Source organism: Chrysemys picta, chromosome 1 (assembly GCF_011386835.1).
Source record: "Chrysemys picta bellii isolate R12L10 chromosome 1, ASM1138683v2, whole genome shotgun sequence".
NCBI classification, from domain to species: domain Eukaryota; kingdom Metazoa; phylum Chordata; order Testudines; family Emydidae; genus Chrysemys; species Chrysemys picta.
Window position 1 is genome coordinate 255,890,784 of NC_088791.1, and position 22,124 is coordinate 255,912,907.

General features: G+C 41.1%; 1 protein-coding gene across 4 annotated transcripts in view; it reads right to left on the minus strand.

Annotated features, from left to right (window-relative positions):
- The window catches only part of CLYBL (citramalyl-CoA lyase), a 229,378-nt gene that overhangs the window by 74,509 nt on the left and 132,745 nt on the right, over positions 1 to 22,124 (minus strand). The gene's annotated exons all lie outside the window — the stretch shown is intronic.

Sequence of the window (22,124 nt, forward strand, 5' to 3'; positions counted from 1 at the left end):
GAGATCTTCAAAGGCACAAAGCGAAGTTAGGCACCCAACTCATATTGAAAGCCAATGGAACTTAGGTGCCTAAATCCCCATCTGTGCCTCTGAAAATCTCCCCTTTCATTTATTAACAATATAAGTGGACATATTGTAGGTTGTGATATTTGTATTTAGGGTGGACATGAGTTTTTTATTATCAAAGGCAGAACAAGTCTTAGGCCAACAGTAAGAGAAGTTGAACTGTGCTTTGCAAGGCGAATAGCTGTGCCACATCCACACTTTCCCAAAAGAAGGAAGAACACCGAACATTGGGGTGAGAGTAGCACCTGAGGGGAAGCACAGGCAACAATGGCTCCATTTCATATGAAAGGAAAGCACAGCAAATGTTGTAGGACTAATACTGTACTGAACAAAATAACTGCATGTTATGTATATTTTATGTCTCTTGTCAGATAACCACTGCTGATTGCATACTGCTGAAGACAGCAGTGAGCAGTGAAGAGGGATGAGGCAAGTGTGCTAAATAGGATGGGATAAGACTATTATAAAAAATAAATGAGGGGGAAATGGTAAGAAAGCAAAGACAACATTGTGGCTAAACAACTGTATGAGCTGTAAATAAAACATATGATTTTTCTCCTTGAGTTACACAAGCAATAAATACAGAGTGAATTGTCAAGATGAAAACAGGAAGTTGTTTTTTTTTTAAAGTAGTGGCAATGCAGGCTGCATAACATTAAGCAAAGACAAACCTACATTTTCATGGCACCATCCCAGATAACCCAATGACTTCAATGGAGCTAGGCTGGTTTATGTCTTTTGAGGAACTGGCCCCTAGAACAGATTAGTAATTTACTCCCTCTTTAAGCTCCCTCTACACTGCCCGAGTGTGTAAAGGGGCCTTCGTGAAATGAGAATCAGGTCCTTTGATCTCGAACCCAAATTAATTCCAGAAATTCCGTCAATTTAAAGTTGTTTTTTTGGAAGTGAACTGAGTGGAAGACAAATATGTGATTAATGATTCCACAATGGATGTTTCACTTTCACCACTCCCATGTTACGACTCATTCGATCTGTTCAAAGGCCAAACATTACCAGAGCAAAAACAAAACAACTCAACAAATGCTCTACTTCACTTACTTGCAGATAATCAAGTTATATAGCAATAACTGGTCTTCAGTATATATTGTTGTTGCCCCTTTGCAGTGTGGTTGCAGAATTCGGGGTCTTGCATGTCAGTTTCCTTTTTGGTAATTGATGATGTGGAGTTTGGTGTTTCCTAAGAGTAATTTGCTTATTTACAAGATGTACATGAATTCTGTTTCCTTGAACAGGAGTGGTTAAAAAAAAAAAAAATGCATGCAGGCAACTCCCTCTGGCAGAAACCTCAAGTAATGAACCTCTGACCTGTCCTCAGAAGCAGCTGTCTTGTATCTCTGTCTCTTACCAGGGTCTCACTGGTGAGGGACAGAGGGACATTCTACATCAACAGTGATAGAGTTATAAGCCAGTTTGGGATAAAAATGGAGCCCAGTTCTCAACCATGATTGGTCTGAAACTGTTTTGTTGTCGCTATACTCTGGCCCTGAAGAAGTACCCCAACAAGATAAGTATCTTTTGCTTCCCTGGTCTCATTAAAAGAAATTCTTTACTTTCAAAATCAGGCAGCAGCCACTGATCTCAGAAACCACTCTATCACAGGCAAGGAATGTTTTTTTTATTCTAAATTGAGAATTGCTTTAGATACTCTGGGCCATACCCTCAGATGAAATCAATGGAGCTAAACCAATTTACACTAGCTGAAGACGTAGCTACATATTTAGGAACAATCCAGGCTTAGAGGCCAACTTTGATTCCTTCCCAACACATGAAGCACAATTTGAAACAAACTCTGAACTGCTAAAGAGGCTGGTAGTTATTTTAGTAATTTAAAGGACAAGGAAAGCTTTATGAAGGCTGGAACAAAAATAGGCATTGCCAGGGACATGAAATATACAATTTTCTTAATGAAGGCACTAATCCTGCCAGGGGACGTATACCCTCCAAACTCACTTCTCAGGAGGTGTTCCCCACTTCATAGAACTGGGACAATAATTAGGTGATATTAGCACATTTTAAAGCACCGTTTGTTAATAGCATCCTTACAGGTGGCAATAATCCTCAATGTATAGAAGAGAGAAACATTTAGAAGAGGAGTTGGAGCACAGCTCTTTTTGACAGAACCATTATAGCGGCCAGGTAAATACCACTGCCTCCAGTAAAGGGTCATTACTGTTGTGGTAGATGTGCACAACATGCACTATGCATGAAATCCTGGTCCAAATGAAGTCAATGGGAGTTTTGCCACTGACTTCAGTGGAGTCAAGATTTCACCCTCTGAGACTAGAACCCTCGAATACCCATTATAAGAGAAGAGTTTGAGACGAGGCAATTTACTAAATTTATACTATTTCTGTAGTTTCTATGTTAAGATGTCCTTCTTGTGGTAAAGCCTGAACTAGACAAATAGGACTAATTTTGAAACCAGGCCTCCATTTTGGGTATATAAAAACCTTATACAGTGATCTTTTAGATAATTGTAAAACTAAGTATTTGGGCCTCAATCCAGCAAAACACTTAAACACTTCTCTAATTTTAAAAAAGCAAGTTGCCCCAATGACTTCAATGATTGATTTACACATGTAAAACATTGATGTACTCATGCACACAGAAATGTTTTGCATGCACAAAATGGAGGCCCTCTGAAAATTTAACCTAAGCAGAAAGTTTTTCAAGCGCATATTGTAATGGTTAGTATAGTGAGCACTCGTGTGTTGTGTTTGTCCAGAGAGGAGATAGCATTTCAACTGCACAAAACTTAAAAAGATGGAAGCTTCTGGAAACACCCAGTTCATACTGGAATACTCAAAGGCTTAATCCAAGCATTAGTCACTCCCATACTCAGAATATATTGTGTATCCAGCATTAGTGAATCTTAAACAGCAGACAGAATTGGTAATATGGTTGGTATGATTAGCAACGAACGGATATGGGCCAGCGAGGTCATGTTTTGGGTTTGCAAAAACATGGTTAGGTTTTAGTTTTGGATAATGCAACTTGCCTCTAGCAGTGATTCAGATTCAAGTTGCACTTTATCTGAACCAACGTTGGGAGGAAATGCTTTGAATGAAGTGTTCCAGCTTTGGCCCATCATTAGGAATTAATCATAGTCTAGCATCATTACTGAAACTTGCTTTTTGGAAAAAGTGAAGAGTTTTGCAAGAAAAGGTGGCAGACAAAAGTGATTATTACAATGAGAATCATATTGGACATTGGATACAATATTACTAAAGGTTCTGAAAGAGCTTACTCACTTATTCTGAATTTATTTGGAATTGTGGTGTATTTAGCAGTTGTATTCCTCTTAAAAAAAGTTACTTTTTAAAATATCACTTTCATGGTCATAAGATTTCTGCTGTATTTGAGGATAACAACTCATACTGTAGACATATTAATAAATGCTACTGAAAATGTTTCAGTCTTTGTAACTTTAAATAAGACTCTATGTGATGAAGGCTTTTAGTTGACACATATAGATGCTACTTATCCTAGTAGTTCATCTGTAGCCAACGTCTCCCAATTTATTAATATATGGAATAAGGTATTTCAAATTTTTAAATTAAAGTGAACCCCTGATTGTCTCAAGAGGGCTACAACTGACCTACATACCGGTAGGTTGTTTTACAACTATTCTCCAAACTAATCTTGGAAGCATAATCAAGGTCTCTAGGGGTCTGGTCTCTATAGGCTGGTTCCTTTGAGGTGATGAGTTCTACTGTGTGGTGCTGAGGGCCCTCAACTCTCCCTGCGTCTAGTGAGAACTGAGGTGTCTGAGAACCTCACAGGATAAGGTCTCACCTCTTAGTAACATTCGATAGTTCTGAATTAACACAAGGCACATACAAAATTATGCACAAGGTTAACGTATGAAGTGGCAGTTGCAGAGCCTTTTCAGATCCCGTGCATTTGCTTCATATTACAGGCAGCACAATGCAAATTCCAGATTTCATTTCTTGACACCATTTCCCTCACCCATTTTTCCTAGGTGCTTCTTAGCTGCAGTATTTGTGCCATTTTGTCCTATATTCACATTCCCTTTTTTCCTACTTTTGGGAAAAGCATCTAATATCCATGTAGCATTAGTTTTTCTTTGTTAATGTCAAAAATGTTAATCCGTGAAGACTTGCTTCCTAGATAATGTTAATTCAGCTGCCAGTTTTATAATAGGATTATGCTTTCCAGGATTTAAAAATCCCACTTGTTAGCTACAAAACAGACTTCTACTAACAGCTATAAAATCTAATTTAATCCCTATTGGCATTAACTAAATAGCTGAGGTACAATTTCTGTCTAGCTACACTTAACACCCTGCTACCACTATAAATATATAAAATTCCCTTTGAAGTTATAAAGGAAACTGTACAGCAAGATAAATGGGGTCTCATGAGTCCAATCATATGCTATCTCTAAGGCATAACAAATGTTGCTTACATATTGTAAGGATTATGTGGAAAGTTTATTTAAATAGATTAAACCATGTTTACATGTATTAGTTCTCCCTTTGACAATGAAAATACAATTAAAATGACCTACATTTCTTGTATTTAAAAACAATTGCTCAAGTCATCTTACAGTTAACTACTAAAATATTGACTCTGTCTGGTTGGTACCAAAGTTTAAAATTTAATCTAACCAAGTTAGGCTAAAAGAAAATGCACACCTGCAGAACATCATTCTCTTTATATATGATCATATTTGGAATCCTTGGAATACAATATATGCAAGTAAGTTTTCTCAGTTTTGGTATTATGTGCTCCAATGTGGGTGTTTTGGGGCAACCCAGTACCACATTTAAAGACGTATGGGGAGAGAATGAGGCAAGCTTCCCCCCTCCTCCCTTTTTTTAAACAATGCTCCTAACATGTGAAGTCATAATCATCATGCCTACGTTGCTTCCAAGGGAAATTGTCAACATTAACAGGACTCGTGGTGTTCTGGTGTTACAGTGATCGGAAATGAAGGGAAAAGAAGTATAGGTGCATTTTTTCCCATTTTGGACAGGTACTTGATAGTAATGTAAATTTTTCTGGAGATGGGAACAGAAAAACACAGGCAGTAAAAAAACAGATGTAATAGACTTATATGATAATACGTAACATATCAAAGTATATCCAATCCATTCAGAAGTTGAACATGAATCTCGGGGCAGTCAAGCCTCTTTAAAGATGCAAATTGCAATGAAACACACAAAACAGTGGGGATCCGTTTATCCTTTCACAAAGGGTGCAAAGTGCTAATAAGACTCCACTGCTAGGCTGGCCACTTTGTTTATCAATAAACAGGAAGACAGCTAGGCTGTAATTTTCCTGTGTAGTATTGGTAGCCAAAAGAAAATGCTGGCAGCCTTGGAGTACAGGGTTCCAGTAGTATCAAAACCTATCACTGTAACATGTTGGATTTTGAAAATTCATGCACTTGTATATGGGACCAGAAATACACTGTACATGTGCCAACATGTATGTGGGCGAACAATTGTGCACATTAATGTGTTGAAAGTGGTGTCAAAATGTGATAGATTTAAAAACTGAATAAATGAAACATTTTCACTTATGAAAATAGTTTAAGGCAGGAAAGAAACCTGTATGTTTTATGTTGTCTTGTAAAACAATTCTTTGGTTAGCATGAACTGTGATTTTATAGTAGTTGCTGACGTTGGAGCACACTAGTTTCTGATCTGTGTTTCCAGAGCCAACACTAGTATTGCTGCTCAGTTTTAGGCAGCTGTCTACACTATGGGGGAGGGCGGTCGACCGAATAGCGTCGCTGATGTTGCGTATTTTAGGTCGACTTACCTGGCTGTGAGGACGGCGGCGAGTCGACCGCTGCCGCTCCCCTGTCGACTCCGCTTCCGCCTCTCGCTGCGGTGGAGTTCCGGAGTCGACGGCAGAGCGATCGGGGATCGATTTTATCGCGTCTACACTAGATGCGATAAATCGATCCCCGATAGACCGATCGCTACCCGCCGATCCGGCGGGTAGTGAAGACGTGCCCTAACACTAAGTGCAGGAAGCTACACTACTATTCTGCTTGCACTTCCCTAACATTTTGGACACCATTTGGTGTGTCTTTTTGTTCTAAGGCAGAGACCAGACAGATGCATGCAGTTTTGTGAAGTTCAGTCTGAACTGGTATTTTAATGTGCAATACATGCATAACTCTGGGCGTGCTCTAGTAAACTAGACGTGGCTTCACAATATTTTGGGTACTTCAGATTCAGTCTGTTCAATACAAATGTCTGTTTTGCTATATAAATTGTTTAATGTAAGGTCTTTTCATGATTCAGAGGGGGAAAACATTCTGTTAGCTTATGTAAGAACTAGGACTTTAAACAGTGGTAAGTAACCCATGTTGTCTTCTGTTGAACAGAGATAAGTTACTTCACTCTGAATTGAAGAGATTATGGTGTGTGCTAAATTGGAAATGGAAATAAAAAGCTGTTTTTTGAGGGGTTCTACTCTCTACCTTGGGAATGGTTTGTTGTGTTCAATCATCGAGTTTAAGTCAAAATGTTTTGGTTAAAAGCAAGTGGCATAACACCAGAGTATAAATACAATTAGAACTAACAGACATACATAACAGTTTAGGAATACTAGGCAATGCTATCAAGTTCTAAAGGCAAATTGTCTGTATAAAGCTCAAGGCCAGAAAACTTTGTTGTCACGGAACACCTGAGGAATCAATAGCACAGTTAAAAAAGAATCATATTTGAAATGTACTCAGCAAAAGGGAGATGTGACAAAGCAATCCTACACACAAACCACATTTGCTACCAAGGATGTCTAGAGAGCTGCCTTAGAAGGAGGCAAGATTTTCATTCTGACATACAGCAATATATTTGAGGGAGAAGAAAGGTTATAATAGCTATATAAAGAAGCACAGACTGCTTAAGGGCCTATCCTGTATTCCTTACTCAGACAAAAATGTCCTGATTCAATAAGGATCAGGTCTTAAATATACAACATGGTCTACTGGAGAAGTGCAGTACTGCGAATTTCTGTTAATTGGAGATGAGGGGCAGCTTAATGATTCTGCTGTACATCAAATTATTACTATTTACTCTTTGATGATCCTTAAATACAAAAACAAAAACTCCCAACTATGCCTCATAACAAGGTGCTTTGTGTCACTCATTTTAGAGCTAAATAGCTAAGTTATTTTATTATCTCTGTAAGTTATTGCTATCAAAAATATTGCTTTGTGAAACTAAGATGACAGAAATACTACCTATGTTAAAGGGATATACAGAGGATTTTTCTTCAAGTTTTGTTATTGAATCTCTTTATATTTTTGTCAGACATTCTGAAAGACAAAGTCACAAATTGAATGATGGCAGGTTGAGGGCTATTGTGCTTAGAAGTGATCTCTGGTGGACTGTTCTATAGGACTGAAAGAAGCCTTTAATTTCATATATAAACTTGTGCTAGGTAAATCCAACACAGTTGACTAATCAAAACACAAATCTTTATAGAGGTCTTCCAACTCCCATTGAAGCAACGGAAAAAACTCTCAAACTTTCAGTGGATGTTGGAATAAGTTCTAAATGTCTTCAGCAAACAGGAACGATTTTGAAGAGATAGACACATGCAGAGTGCTATGCCAAAACTATACATTTATACTTAATAAAATAATTATTATTCACAGTGCTTTACATTTTTGAAGCACTGTACAAACGTTAACTAATACCTATTAAGGAATAAGCTAAAAGTTCATAATTCATAACAATAAAAACAAATATATCACAGTTGTGACACTGCACCCCATATTCTTCATAGAGATATGATGATATGATTAGGACATAATTATGATGCACTTTATGCAAGATAAGTCATTTGAGATGTCATTGGAAAAGTTATGATTTGCTGAATATCCTATTTGTGTATATATATCGTTTTTGTATCTGAAGTTATGAATATTGACTATATATCTGTATTTCCAATGTAGTTACACCTGGGTAATGCCCACTACACAAGATGCTTTCAGGCTAGATAGCTGGGTGGGGAAGGGCCTATTCAGGGCCGTGGTCCATTAGGAAAAAACAATAGGCCTTAGGAGAAGCTTATGTCCACTTGGTGATGAGCCTTCCTGAGAACACTCCAAACAGCCGGTGAGTGATGGCTGCTATGAATCTACAAGGACATGTGATCAGACCACACGATGCTGGACTCCATCTTAGGATGTCAGTATTTTTCCACAGACTAGTCTGGGAACCACACTTTGAAACAAAGGGTTCCCGCCATATGCAAAAGCTATATAAGGCAGGGAGTGACATCATCTGGGGTTCTTCACTCCCCACACAAGAAGACTTCTCAAAACACCTCAGAAACAAAGACTGAACTGGGGGAAGTGCTGGACTGAGGCTAAAGGGATTTCTAGCCTGTGAACGAAACACCTGGGGATTCCAAGCTGTAAAGCAAGTGCAGCTTGCCCCTTAAGAATCTTCAGCCTGCTTGTATCATCTCTTAGGGTGAGAATCTGCTAATTCATATTCCATCTATTTAGTATATTAAGCTTAGTTTGTGTTTTTTGTTTATTTGCTAGGTAATCTGCTTTGATCTGTTTGCTATCATTTATAATCTATCTTTTGTAGTTAAGCTTGTTTTTGCTTTATCTAAACCAGTGAGTTGGAGTGAAGGGTATGGGAATCTTAGCTCAGTGGGCAAAGGCTGTTGCATGTTTCTCTCCACATTGAGGGAGGGGAAGAAATTTATGAGGTTATGCTGTACAGGTCCCTGTGCAGTGCAAGACAGTATCATTTTAGGTTTATACTCCAGAGGGGGTGCATGCCTGGGGAGTTGGGAGTTGCCTTAGCTGTAGCCTTTCCATTGTTGGTTCATTGCAGGGCCTGGACAGAGAGCCTGCATGTAACTGCAGCTGGGGGTGGCCCTACCTGTATGGAGGCTGGTGAAAGTGTAGGCTGGAGGGTTTTGCAGCTTGTCACAGCAATACAGTGTGAGAGGGAGCCCAGGTTGGTTAGGGGGCTCAGTGGTACCCCAGTTCCAGGTGGCACCACGGGGGGAACCCATCATACTCGTATGTACCTTAAATGTCTCCGGACATCTTCTCAATTGATAAGCAATACACTTTAACAGGAAACATGTGTTTATACCGTTTCGTTTTTATTTATTTTGATATAAATAATAAAAGATGCCAATCAAAGCTCTAGGCACCCTACAGATAATTAGTGATACAAGAAAACCCTAGTGGCATTAAAATAATTCATACAGGCACTCTGCCAACCAGTTGCCTGTGAAACAGTTCCTTCCCATACCATTATTCTGGGAACACACCCTCAGCTCTCGCATAACACCTGATGGAACATATGATATTTACTGAATACTGAACACCAAATTCAGGCTATTTGGACCAAGAGGGCAGCAAGTTCAAGAGTCTAACAGTCTTCTATCTCATTTCATTTGTTGCAGATCATCCATAAACCAGGGTGACCTGTGAGAATGAAGCTGATGAAGGGGGTGCTTACAGGCCACCTCATTGATGGTGGAGGACAAAAGAGTATTATAGTGTCCTACCATACCATCAAAGCAGTGATCTGTCGGTGGAAGAAGATTCTTCCTCAGAGCTCTCCAGAACTCTTTGGTTGTTAGAGACTAGCTGTGGACTGTCATGTCTAGTGGGCAGAGCAAGAGCTGGATAGTGGATCCAATGAGTCAGGGCTGGAGTCAGAAACCAGTAACCATGCCAGGAGTCACAGCTGGAAGTACAAACTAAGAAGCAATCCAATGGTCAGAGCCAGGATCAGGAACCAGGGTCAGGGTGAGGAAGCCAGAACCAGGAGCAAGGTGAGGTAGCAGGGACTGAGGAGGAGCAAGGTGGGGGGAACAAGGCAGAAACAAGCCTAGGAGCACAGCTAGAGCAAGCCAGGAGCAAAGTGAGGCGCATCAGACGCAGGAAGGATTGCAGCTCTAGGTGTGAATGTATTGAGTGGCCACGGAGCTGCTGCTGGGTTTAAAAGCCAGCCAACCTGCCCTTCCCGACCAGTCAGGTGGTGCAGTCAAACATGTAGCCTCCTGCAGGCCAGCTGTGCTTGCTGGGTTGCCAGGAGACTGACTCTGCTGCAAGCCCTGATCCCTGACACTGGTTCCATTAATCTCCTAGGGTGGACGATCAAAAGAGGTCCCCAAACCTCAACAGGAGAGAAGAGTTCCAACCTCAAAGTGAAGAAGGTAATGACCAATCCATGACACAGGTGTAAGATCCAGTTGCCTAACCTCCAATCCTAACCTAAAACCAAGTCCAAAGAGTAGGTGGCTGTATGACTTGAGCCATTAACTACCTAGGATAGGCCCAAGGTTGTCATAGTAGCCAGGAGATCCTAAGATGACTCAGAAGATTCATAATCTATACGCAACTTAAAATCACTGAGAACAATCAACCTCTGTGTTTCCAATACCACGGTAATGAAGAATTTAGTCAGCTCATGAAGGGACTTGGAAATGCAGCAGGGCAAGTGGTATAATGAAAACAGTCCCATCTTACTCTCTCTTTATGGATACACTATCAGATCCAATGTTGGAGAGGGAGACCTCATACATTTTAGGCTGGATGAAATCAACACGTTCACACTTGGTTCATGATGTACCAAATACCGAACTAGTGAGAACTGCCAAAAATAGTGCAGCAGCAGCAGCATCCAACCAAATTTCTGTAATACATACAAAGTTGAGGGTCTCATCTTTTATTAAATCATAGATGGCTGATGATTTATTTCCCACTAACTAAATGTTAATCATCATGAACTGCATGCTGAGAATCCTGACACCCCTGGAGGAATGTGAAACCAAAGGAACAGAAATTAAACGTCTTGTTCCTGGTTTACACCATTTCCTTAAAACGTATTATAACCTTGTCTCCCCTTGCCAACTACCACAGCATCAAAGAACAAAAATGATAAGTTTAGAAAACATGAGCTCTGAGGAAAGGTTGAAAGCACTGAATATGTTTAGTCTAGAAACGAGAAAGTGGAGAGGGGACACGATAACAGTTTTGAAGTATGTAAAAGGGCTGTTATAAAGAGGACAGTGAACGATTGTTCTCCATGTCCACTGAGGGTAGGACAAGAAATAATTGATTTAGTCTGTGCAAGGGAGATTCAGGTTAGATATTAGGAAAAAACTTTCTAGCTATAGGGATATTTAAGCACTGAAGGTTTTAAGAACAGGTTAGACAAACAGCTGTCAGGGATGGTCTGATATACTTAATCTTGCCTCAGCATAGGGGGACCTTTTGAGGTCCGCTTCCAGCCCCACATTTCTATGACTCTATGAATCCTAGCCCCTCAAACCATAAGAACATAAGAACGGCCGTACCGGGTCAGACCAAAGGTCTATCTAGCCCAGTATCCTGTCTACCAACAGTGGCCAATGCCAGGTGCCCCAGAGGGAGTGGACCAACATAGCTCCTCCGCTCCATAGTCCCAGTATACAGTCTGACATCAAAGGCACAGATTTCTCATCCAGTATCCCACTATACATGTTCTTGCTACTAATAATGTTACTCCCATCCATTTTCTATGATAAGTATGTAATATAACTTCTTCTAAATTATTTAATATTCAAACATCTGGATTAAATAAATCAAAACTCTCCAGCAAGTCTTAAACATACTCAGTGGGCCTAATCTTCAATTGTGCTGAGCTCAGGCTCAATGCAGCTCAGGAGAGGGGAGGGAAAGTGGTTCTAAGTCACCTTTCTACCCTCCCTGATCCTGGAGCCACCAGGGGCTAAAATAGCCAAAAGAGCAGTTTCATCCTCTTCTGTGGTCCCACTGCAGTGGCCCAAACTGGTCAGAGTGCTGTGTACTCTAGCCCTGACCTTTCATGCCTGACCCACTGCTATATGCCCCCTATGCTGGGGGGGAATAGTGAGATATAGATTGTAAGCTATTTGGGGCAGTGACCATTTTTTGTTCTGTGTTTACACAGGACTTAGCACAATGGGGTCCCATTCCATGACTAGGGCTCCTAGATGCTACTGCAATATAAATAATAAGTAACAACAACAGCCAGCTACGCTGTCTTTATGCTACCCAGTGTTCCCATACACTGGGGGAAGCCCCTGCTCTCCCTTTAGGACATCTTTCAGGCTGCTTTCAGCTGCCTGAGCACCACAAATGGCCAGAACAGGATTGAGACCAATAACTGACCAAAATGTTGAAAATTTTCTATGTTTGCAACCCAGAGGCATAAAATCTCCACTCTCCAGTTACACTGAATATTAATCCGATACCGGATTCTGCAATTGGATCTATGTGGGCACAAGGGTTCACCTGTACTGATCCAATTACTGGATCCAGGACTTAACCTGTAAATACATTATATTGTTCATTATAGTTTTGAAAGTGTACTTCAGTGAATTTGCCTCACTGTAGTATGGCTACTGTTTTTTATTTGTAGGTGTGTACCATGTATATTGTTTGGGCCTGATTTTCAGAAGTGTTGCATACACACGATTCCTCTGGACTTCATTTTGAGAATTCTGGGTGCTCGGCACCTCTGAAAATCAGGTCCTATGTGTTAAGAAAGTTAATACATTTTTTTTTAAATATACACTTGTACACAAAGCAACACTCATGCTTTAGCCCTGCAATGCACTGTGTCTGGGCGCACCACTGCACCCTTACACAGTCAATTGCCAGGTCAGGGACTTAGTTAGTACTCACAATATTTAAAGTGCTGTACGAACATTAGCTAACTTAAAAACAAACAAAAGAAATTATTTCTCAGGTCCATTAATATATTCCAGCATGAAATTTTTGTTAATTTTGAGCCAAGATATTTCCCCTATGTTTCTAGACACCATTCTGTCAGTGAGTTACATCAGATCACGTCCAAGTCAAACTTAATTGGATATATCTGAATTGCAGGAAAAGCAATAACTGGCAATTCAAAGTCTCTGTGCTAAATGACCAGTTTTATTGAGCCCAATAAAACGAAAATTGCTGAATATTGTGACCTTACTACAGATACTGTGAATCATCAGATGAAGGAGATGATTGGCTTGTACTGTAAAACAATATGAACAAAAAACTTTGATTGCCACTATTATCATTCAGGAGTGGTGAATTTTCTAGGACCGTAGAGGGATTAATAGGGGAATGAAAACACTTTACAACTTTTATAAAAATCTATATTCACCAGAACTCTTCAAAGATCAAAAAGATCTTGCAGAGTTTTTCTGTAAAGTTCAGCCTCCCTATACTAAACTAGAGGGACTCTTGGATTCCCCAGTTCTTACTGAAGAAGTTTCCCAGGCTATTGAGTCTTTTAATAATGGCAAGACACCTGGGAAAGCAGCATTCCCATTCTAATTTTGCACATCTTTTGAAGAGAAGTAACTCACTATGTGAGTGTAGATTTAATCATTCGCTTATACACTTGTCAGCAAGCTTTTTCCCTGTAGGAGAAATGCAATTAGCTACTGCACTAATTTATTATAAATAAAGCAAAGACCTTGTAAAACACTCTAGTTATCAATGTCTCTCATAACTGTGACTGTAAAGCGCTAGCTAAAATTTTCACTATGAGCCTAGAGAAATACCTGCCACCTTGATAAATACTGACTAAGCCGGCTTTATTAAAAACAGAGTATCACACATAAAACAGAAAAATTGTTGATTGTAATTGAAGTAGCCAGAGATTTATGGAAACCCACTGCAGTTTTTTCTATGATGCTGCAAAAGCCTTTAATAAACTAGTCTGGGATTTTTTTTCATATGCCACATTGACCCACTTTATGAATTCATCTCCTATACCACATTTAGTCATAGTACTACTCTACATACATGAGCCTCTTTTCATCAGTGATAAGAAATGAAAAAGTCAGAGGGCCTCAGAGTAGGCAAAAGTGCAATGCAAGGTTGCTCTCTTTCCAGTGTGCTGTTTGTTCTGACCCCATGATCAGATCATGAGAGTGATGTAGAAGGCATTCCCGGGGGATGAAATCACTGTCAAATCAGCATGTATGTGGATGATCTGCTCTTAACTGTAATGAACCCAGAGTCATCTCTTCCATATGTGCTATTCATAATGGAACAGTTAGAGAAATGGTGGGGTTTTAATCCTATTTTTTTAAACAGACAATTCAAAAGAACTAATTGATTTTTTTTTCAGGACACAGCACAGCAATGACTCCCCTTCCATGTGCAAAGGATTTGCCTTCCCGCCCCAGCCTTCACTCTCTAGCCAGCATAGATGCCCAGGTGCAAGGTGAAACAGTAACTGTACCCTAAAAATAGGTAAAATAATCTAATACCTGCCCAGAGCAAGAAGGGACTGTCATCCACTGCCCCTGCTCAGGGAGGAGCCTTGAGGCTCAAACTAGCCCCCGGTTGTTTTTAAAGTGTAACTCTGAATGCTAGTACATTTTATTGGTTAAATGGTCTCTGGTTAGACAGCGACAACAATTATTAACAGACGGCTGTTCATCCCGACATCCCGAAGCACTTTCCCAAATGCCTGCAAGCTCAAAGGGATTGCTTTTTCACCTGTGAAATGAAAAACAGCAGCAGTACAACTTTCTACATAACGGCTTTCAGGAGAGGAAGTGCAAAATAATGCTTGACTTTGGCCAGGCCGAATTTACCTACCTGAGCTGGAATTTAGTAAAGCAATTAGGATTAGCAGCTATATTATTTCAGAAGGTGCCCTGGCAACTATAAAGTAGTCAGGGGCTCAATTTTACATCTCATCAAAAAGATATTAAGGGGAAAGCCTTTATTTAACAGTGTTCAGCATTGTAACAGGGCACTGATCCTGGGGCACATCTGCATGGCCCAGCACCCTGTTTCGAGGTTTGGGCTGGCAGTTGGATCAGGTGACCAAGAATTACATGACAGTAGCCAACTGTCAGTGCCTCCTCAGTCAGAGGAGGAGAAACCTCCTGCTGGGGACCTAGGGTCAGAGGGTATGTCTACACTTTGAGCTAGGACTGTAAATCCCAGTTTAAGGAGACATGCTCATGCTAGCTGCTGAAAATAAAGGATAGTCACGGCAGCACAAGCAGCAGGAGGGACTAGCCATCCCAAATACGTGCCTATGGTCTCAGTCTAGTAAATACATGGAGCTGCTAGCTGGTCATATTGCTACATTTACACTTTATTTTTAGCATGTTAGCTTGATCAGAGCTAGCACGAGTATGTCTCCTGAACCTGGGGATCACACCCCCAGCTCAAAGTATGAATGTACCCAGAGAGAACCAGGGAGGGGCTCTGCATACCATCCAGATAGGAAGGAACTACTGAGTGCAGCAAGGGACTAATGGAACTGTATTGTCAAAGAAAGACTTATCTGCTATGACGGATGTGTTGGAAGCCATAACAGGAAGAAGCATTAGGAAAAGTCAGACAGTAGGACCTGAAGTTTGGAAAGGAGCCTAGCAAGTAGCTGAACAATCTCTGAAGAGTCTGGGAAAGATGGGTTTGATTTGAATTGACATTGAGGTGTCAGCTTAATAAATTAGAATCCCAAGTCAGGGATGAATGACTTGAGTCTGTGTGTCATTATTTGGGAGTCCAAGAAAGGGAAAGTTAGGCTGTGGACTTGCCCAATGATAAACCAAGTAAGTTGATCCTTCCACAAACATCTTACCTTAAAACACTATTTTGTAGGGTACCTACCTGATTATTTAGGTTATGTCTACACTGCAATTAAATACCTGTGACTAGCCCATGTCAGCTGACTTGGGCTCGCAGGGCTTGTGCTATGGGCCTGTAAAATTGTGGTGTAGATGTTTGGGCCCAGGCCTAAACTCGGACACTTCACAAGTGGGGACGGTCCCAGAGCTCAGGCTCCAGCCCGAGCTCATCAGAGTTTTACAGCCCCACAGCTCAAGCCCCATGAGTCCGAGTCAGCTGATGCAAGCCAGCCATGGGTGTTGAATTGCAGTGCAGACATACCCTTAGTTTCTCAGTATACTTGTACGCCATCCCAGACAATGGACTATGGCTTCATCCTTTGAGCAGGTGAAAGCTTTCCAGTTTTAATTATGTGCTTCTACTGTGCTGGCAACTAGTTGCATTTGCCTAGCAGTCTCAGGTGCCATAACTAAAGATACTACTCCATCCAATCTGCAATGTCTAACAAAGGTGTGAGGACTGGCTCTCAGCCATGGCCAAGAGCCATTCATTCCCTCTGTCTACTAGGTCAGTCATTACTCAAGTACAATGTCCCCACAGCTAAGTACATTTTTCATTCACCACTCTTGTAATCGATTTGATTTTCTGGACTTTAGAAGGGCGGAGCTGTGGATTTGCCTTTCCCCTCAGCTTTCACACTCTGGCCAATATTTTGGAGATATATCTGCAGAGCCCTCTTGACAAAAAGATAGATGTTAACCTTTATTATTTCTGGGAGCACGGGAGAGAGCGAGCGACCGAGAGCACATGCGTGCATGTGTGTGTAAAATCCTGGCCCCGTTGAAGTTAATGGAAGTTTTGCCATAGACTTCAATGGGGCCAGGGTTTCACCCAAAAGAACCACATCTTGACTAGAGCTAGTTGAAAAGTTTCTGACAAAACATTTCTATATTGGAAAAAGTAGTTTTGTCAAAATTGAAACTTTCCGTGAGAATGAACAGATTTCAACAACATTTTTTTTAAAAAACAAGTCAAATGAAGCACGTTGATAATGTTGAAATTTTCTATTTTAACATTTTTGGAATGGAATGTTTCAATTTTTCATTTTGAAATTATTTTCCAAAAATGTATAATTATAAACTTTTGAAAGTTTATATAGGAAAAACATTTTGATATTATTGAAATGAAACATTTTGACTGTCCTGAAACAAAATAATTTCAAAAATTTGTTTTATAAGAAATTTCAACATTTTTTGATTTTGTTCCAATTCAGAGTGAAAGCAATTTTTGAAATGTTGGAATTTCCAATAGAACCAAAATTCCAAGTTTCGACAAACTCTAATCTTGACTGAGATGAACCTCAAAGATCCCCTTTGACAGAAAGTGCCATACCACTTTGATAGACACATTGTCCCAAAGGAATACTAAATAATGTTACTAAATAAAATTATCTATACAGCAAGGCCTGCAACACACCCACTGACCTAGATGAATGTCTACTAGCAGGACCGGCTCCAGGGTTTTTGCCGCCCCAAGCGGAGGAGGGGGGGAGGAGGAAAAAGAAGCCGCGATCGCAATTGCGATCGGCGGCACTCCGGTGGCAGCTCCACCGCGCTGCTTTCTTCTTTGGCGGGAATTTGGCGGCAGGTGCTTCCCTCCGAGAGGGTCCCGCCGCCGAATTGTCGCCGAACAGCCTGACATGCCACCCCTTCCCCTTGGCCGCCCCAAGCACCTGCTTGCTGGGCTGGTGCCTGGAGCCATCCCCGGCCACTAGTGAAAACAGTTCGAAGGTGACAAAATGTTCTGAGATTTTCCTCAAGAGCACAAAAAGAGGTGTCAGCAAAGCATTAGTACTAAAGTAAGGTCTCTAATCAGGTTCTCTTTATGCTGACCTGAAGGCACAACTTCTCTGCTGCTCTAAAGGATTGATATACTAAAGATAGGATCTTATTGAAGAAGATATACAGTAGTATAGAAATGAATCCCCAAGGGAAATAACAGTGAGGTCTCTGTCTTTTTCCTAGGATGGAATGGAAAGTATTGGACTGAGATCTTAATTTCCTCTCTCTACAATTGGAGGAAGAATCTTTCGGTATGTAATCAATTGCAGGCATAGAAAAATTATGTGTGCAACAAAATAAAGACAACCATGTCAGAGAACGTTGACTTCATCAGGCAAGATCCCACTCTATTTTTGAATGTTCCAGTACTACACATATATGGGGTATATCTGGTACAATAAGTGAGCAACTGGCTGGTTCAAAATGAAAAGCCCCTTCAAGGCAGTGTCCGTTGGGCTGCAGTGAAATGTGACATTTGTTTTAAAAAACGGAAAACAAAACAACAACAACAACAACAAGATAAAAAGTATAAGTTCTGGTGTTGTCCCAATTAGATGTTTGACTCTGGAGACATACAAAAATTACAGCTTCTCTACCAAACCTAAATATGGAAGTTTTCCCTGGTATAGATTTTCTGCCAGTTGTTCAAAGCAAGTTACTTTTCTCCGAGAGAACCTGCTTCAGTACAGAAAAAAACAAAAAAGCACAACCCACTGCACACCCCTAGATGTCACCTATCATCTGATACTTGAACCCATATGGGACATCATGAAACAATTACAATCCATACTTGATGAGGACCATATCCTGAAAGAAATCTTTCCCAAACCCCTGTTCTGGCCTTCAAACACCCCCCCACAACTTTGCCAAGATCATCAGCAGAAACACGCTCCTCACAGACCAGGACACACCAACTCAAAGCAGTACCAGACCCCACCAGAACAACAGATGCAAAACCTGCAGCCATATGTCCACTGGTAAAATGATCAATCACAACACACCATTCAAGATCCATAGGTTCTACACATGCCTAGCACAACATATGGAGCCGCGATCGGCTGAACCTGAGGATGCGACAGGTAAACAAACCAGCCCAGACCGCCAGGGGCTTTCCCTGAACAAGCAGTGGCCTGACTTTGAGAAGCACTGGTCTAGTAAGCCAGACTCATGGGCTTCAAACTTCATATCATCTCTAACAGGACTTTATTTCTAGAATAGTGGGGAAGAATTCCTGCCTTCAGTTAACTAGTAGCTCAGGAGAACACAAAATCATGTGACAGTTTTCATTTTCCCTCACTCCCACCCGAAGGCTAATTTTCGCCCTTGGATAATTCACTGACCTTCACAAAACCAGCCACACCGTGAAGGGGTTGAAAGACCATCATGAAAGCCCTTCTACTGATATTCTATGGAACTCTTCTAGGACATGAGGTCCAGCGGGATGTTAGACAAAATTTAGCATGACTCAAACTTTGTGAGAGGGAAAGTCTGAAGCTAATGGCAGCTTACATTAGAAGAAAGTATTGGGATGACTTTCTTATTCTTTGACCCACTAATTTTTGAAGCCATACATGTAGGCCCGACCCAGATGAGGAGGCTTGATATTTGCCCACAAGGCCTGTATGCTCCCCTATGCTGAGTTCAGGACATTATGTGTTTTGCTTTTCAGGCATTTCTTAAATTTTTTCTTATATTTTGAGGATGCTTTCTCCTCACAAACTGCTTGCTGCAACCGTTTCTGATATGAGCAGAACAACAATTGGCAACAGGATGGCTTAGACAGCACCAGAAGTCACTGGCAGTGACTTGCATGGTGTCAAGTATCAGGGGGTAGCCATGTTAGTCTGTATCCACAAAAACAACAAGGAGTCCAGTGGCACCTTAAAGACTAACAGATTTATTTGGGCATAAGCTTTCGTGGGTAAAAAACCTCACTTCTTCAGATGCATCTGAAGAAGTGAGGTTTTTTACCAACCTGAAGAAGTGAGATTTTTTACCCACGAAAGCTTATGCCCAAATAAATCTGTTAGTCTTTAAGGTGCTACCGGACTCCTTGTTGGTTTTTTGGCAGTGTCTGGTAGTTGCTGCTACCTTGAGGACCAACTCTTCCACTCCAAAATGGCATACGGTTTAGGGTAAATAAAAACACTTTCCTCTCAGCCTGAGTTCTCTGAGAGAAATAAGACCTCTATGGGAAAAACCACAGCATATTTAAATCACTTGAAAAATTTGCTAATAACCATCTTCAGCATTATAAAAACCTTTTACCACTGTCACAATTCTGCATGACTTGCTAATTTGGAATATGGGGAGCTCATCACTATATTTTCACTCTCTCAATGAACAATTAGAACCTGTTTCTGCACTCTTAGGATTTGGCTACAATTACAACATGTGACAAAGTGGGAATTTTCTGTAAGATTTGTGTCAATTTTAGGTATGCTTCAGTTTCCCCTCTGTTTGTGACGTTGCTAGCCAGTAGATGTAAAAGGGTTAACATTGCACAGAAGGCAGGAGGTGTGTGTGTGTGTGTGTGTGTGTGTGTGTGTGTGTGTGTGTGTGTGTGACCTTGTTGCCTTGGGGGAATGAATAGGATCATTAAAGAACTGGCTGAAACCAAAACAATAGAAGGTCCAGCAAGACGAAGAGATGCCCCAACAACTGGACAATCAACACCTAACCACAGGAAACCTCAGCAGGCAGGACTTGTGAACTGAGCTGGAGAACAAGGTATCAGGCAACTGGAAGGAGGATTTTTTTGGAGGGACTCATGAGCCTGGACCAGGGAGAGAGAGAGAGAGAGAGAGAGAGAGAGAGAGCGCCAGAGATGGAGCCCAACACAACTTGGCTAGCCCACCAGGACACTGGTTTGACCAGGGTAGACTTCGGCTTAACTTCTGCCTCTCTGTGTTAACCTAAAGACTGTAAGATTCTGTATGCCAGGTGACTAATAAATGGTTAACTGGCTTTAGAAAGGCTGCCTGTATCACTGTGAATGCTCACTGAGAGCATTGCACCCTGAAGGGGCACAGTGCAAGCCTCCTGCAGGAGTTTAGCTTGGCTGAATTTGCTTCAGGGAGCCACGGAGAGAGATAGGGAACACAGGTACTGGTGGCCCAGTTTTGGAGTCTTGGAGGCCAGAGGCCTGCTGTGTGGAACCGTGTGGGTCCTTGGGCCCCAGCACACTAAAGCAGTTTTTCCCAAACTTGGGACACTCGCTTGTGTAGGGAAAGCCCCTGGCGGGCCAGGCCAGGCCGGTTTGTTTACCTGCCCCGTCCGCAGGTCCGGCCGATGGCGGCACCCACTGGCCGAAGTTCGCTGCTCCAGGCCAATGGGAGCTGCTGGAAGTGGCGTGGGCTGAGGGACGTACTGGCTGCCGCTTCCAGCAGCTCCCATTGGCCTGGAGCAGCGATCAGCCAAACGACACAGTAAACAAACTGGCCCGGCCCGCCAGGGGCTTTATGTCTATTTTGTCTATTTTGTTGTCTCCCAAATATGAAATAAACAATCTAAATCTGCTGCTACCGCTTGATTCATAATCTTTCCCAGATGAGTCTTTTATATGCAATACCACTGGTTGGCAAGAATCTCTCAAGTACTGTATATTGATGCACTGGCGCATTTAGCAATATTAATTTCATGTTTCAGTACTAGACTTTTAACAACACGAGAAAGCCATTATGATCAAGGGTTTCTGATAGACCTGTAACATCTTCAAGGTTAAGTAGAAGATATTATAAGAGTTATTCTGAGTCCTAGATGGAAAGGATGAACTTGCTGGACAGAAAAAGAATGAGATCTCTTCAAAGGTTCTGAAATCATATGAGAAATCAAGTCTATTCTCCCTACCTCCAAGACAACATGCCCACAATCAGAAACTCTTAATGGAGACATGCTGTAATGTGGAATATGTAAAAATGAGGTAGGGAAACTGAGGAATATGAAGATAGTACTGCTGGAGTTAAATGTCCCAGTCCTAACATACGCCTCATTTTGAGGCAGTTAATGATGTACTTTGTTCAAGGTATGGAAGATTTTTTAAAAGGGAAATGACAAAATTGAGATCCTTACAAAAGTTGCCTACAAAAATGTATGCGAATTTATGTCAGCTTTACAGACACACTGAAACATAAAGTATATTAAAATTCAACCCTTGCTTTCAAGGAGGAACTCTTAAAATGCTACCACACACTGACAAAGTGAACTTTAGTAAGCACATTACTACTTCCTTTGTATCCTTCTCCAACTCTCATCTTGATGCCTTCATATGTCTAGAATGTCCTTCGGGTACTGGTGCACCAACCATCTATCTTCTTCCTCTTTCAAATACCTCCTCAAACTACACTTCTTGAAGCCAAGGCTTGAAAAATTTACCCAACCCCAAGAAGTAAACCTTCTAACCTCAAGCCCATACACATATTCGCTACATGTGCTCCTCACAATCTGTAAACTCAACTGTTTGCCTCAACAAAATATTTAGTTGTTCTGAACTGCCTTCTTGCTTTTTGCTTGCTTCCTCCTTTTCTGCAGAAAACCTAGTATCTTCCACTTTTTCATGGCCAGGATTTATTCCTGGCTCCTTATATCTTCAGCAGCTGCTGCTCACATGCT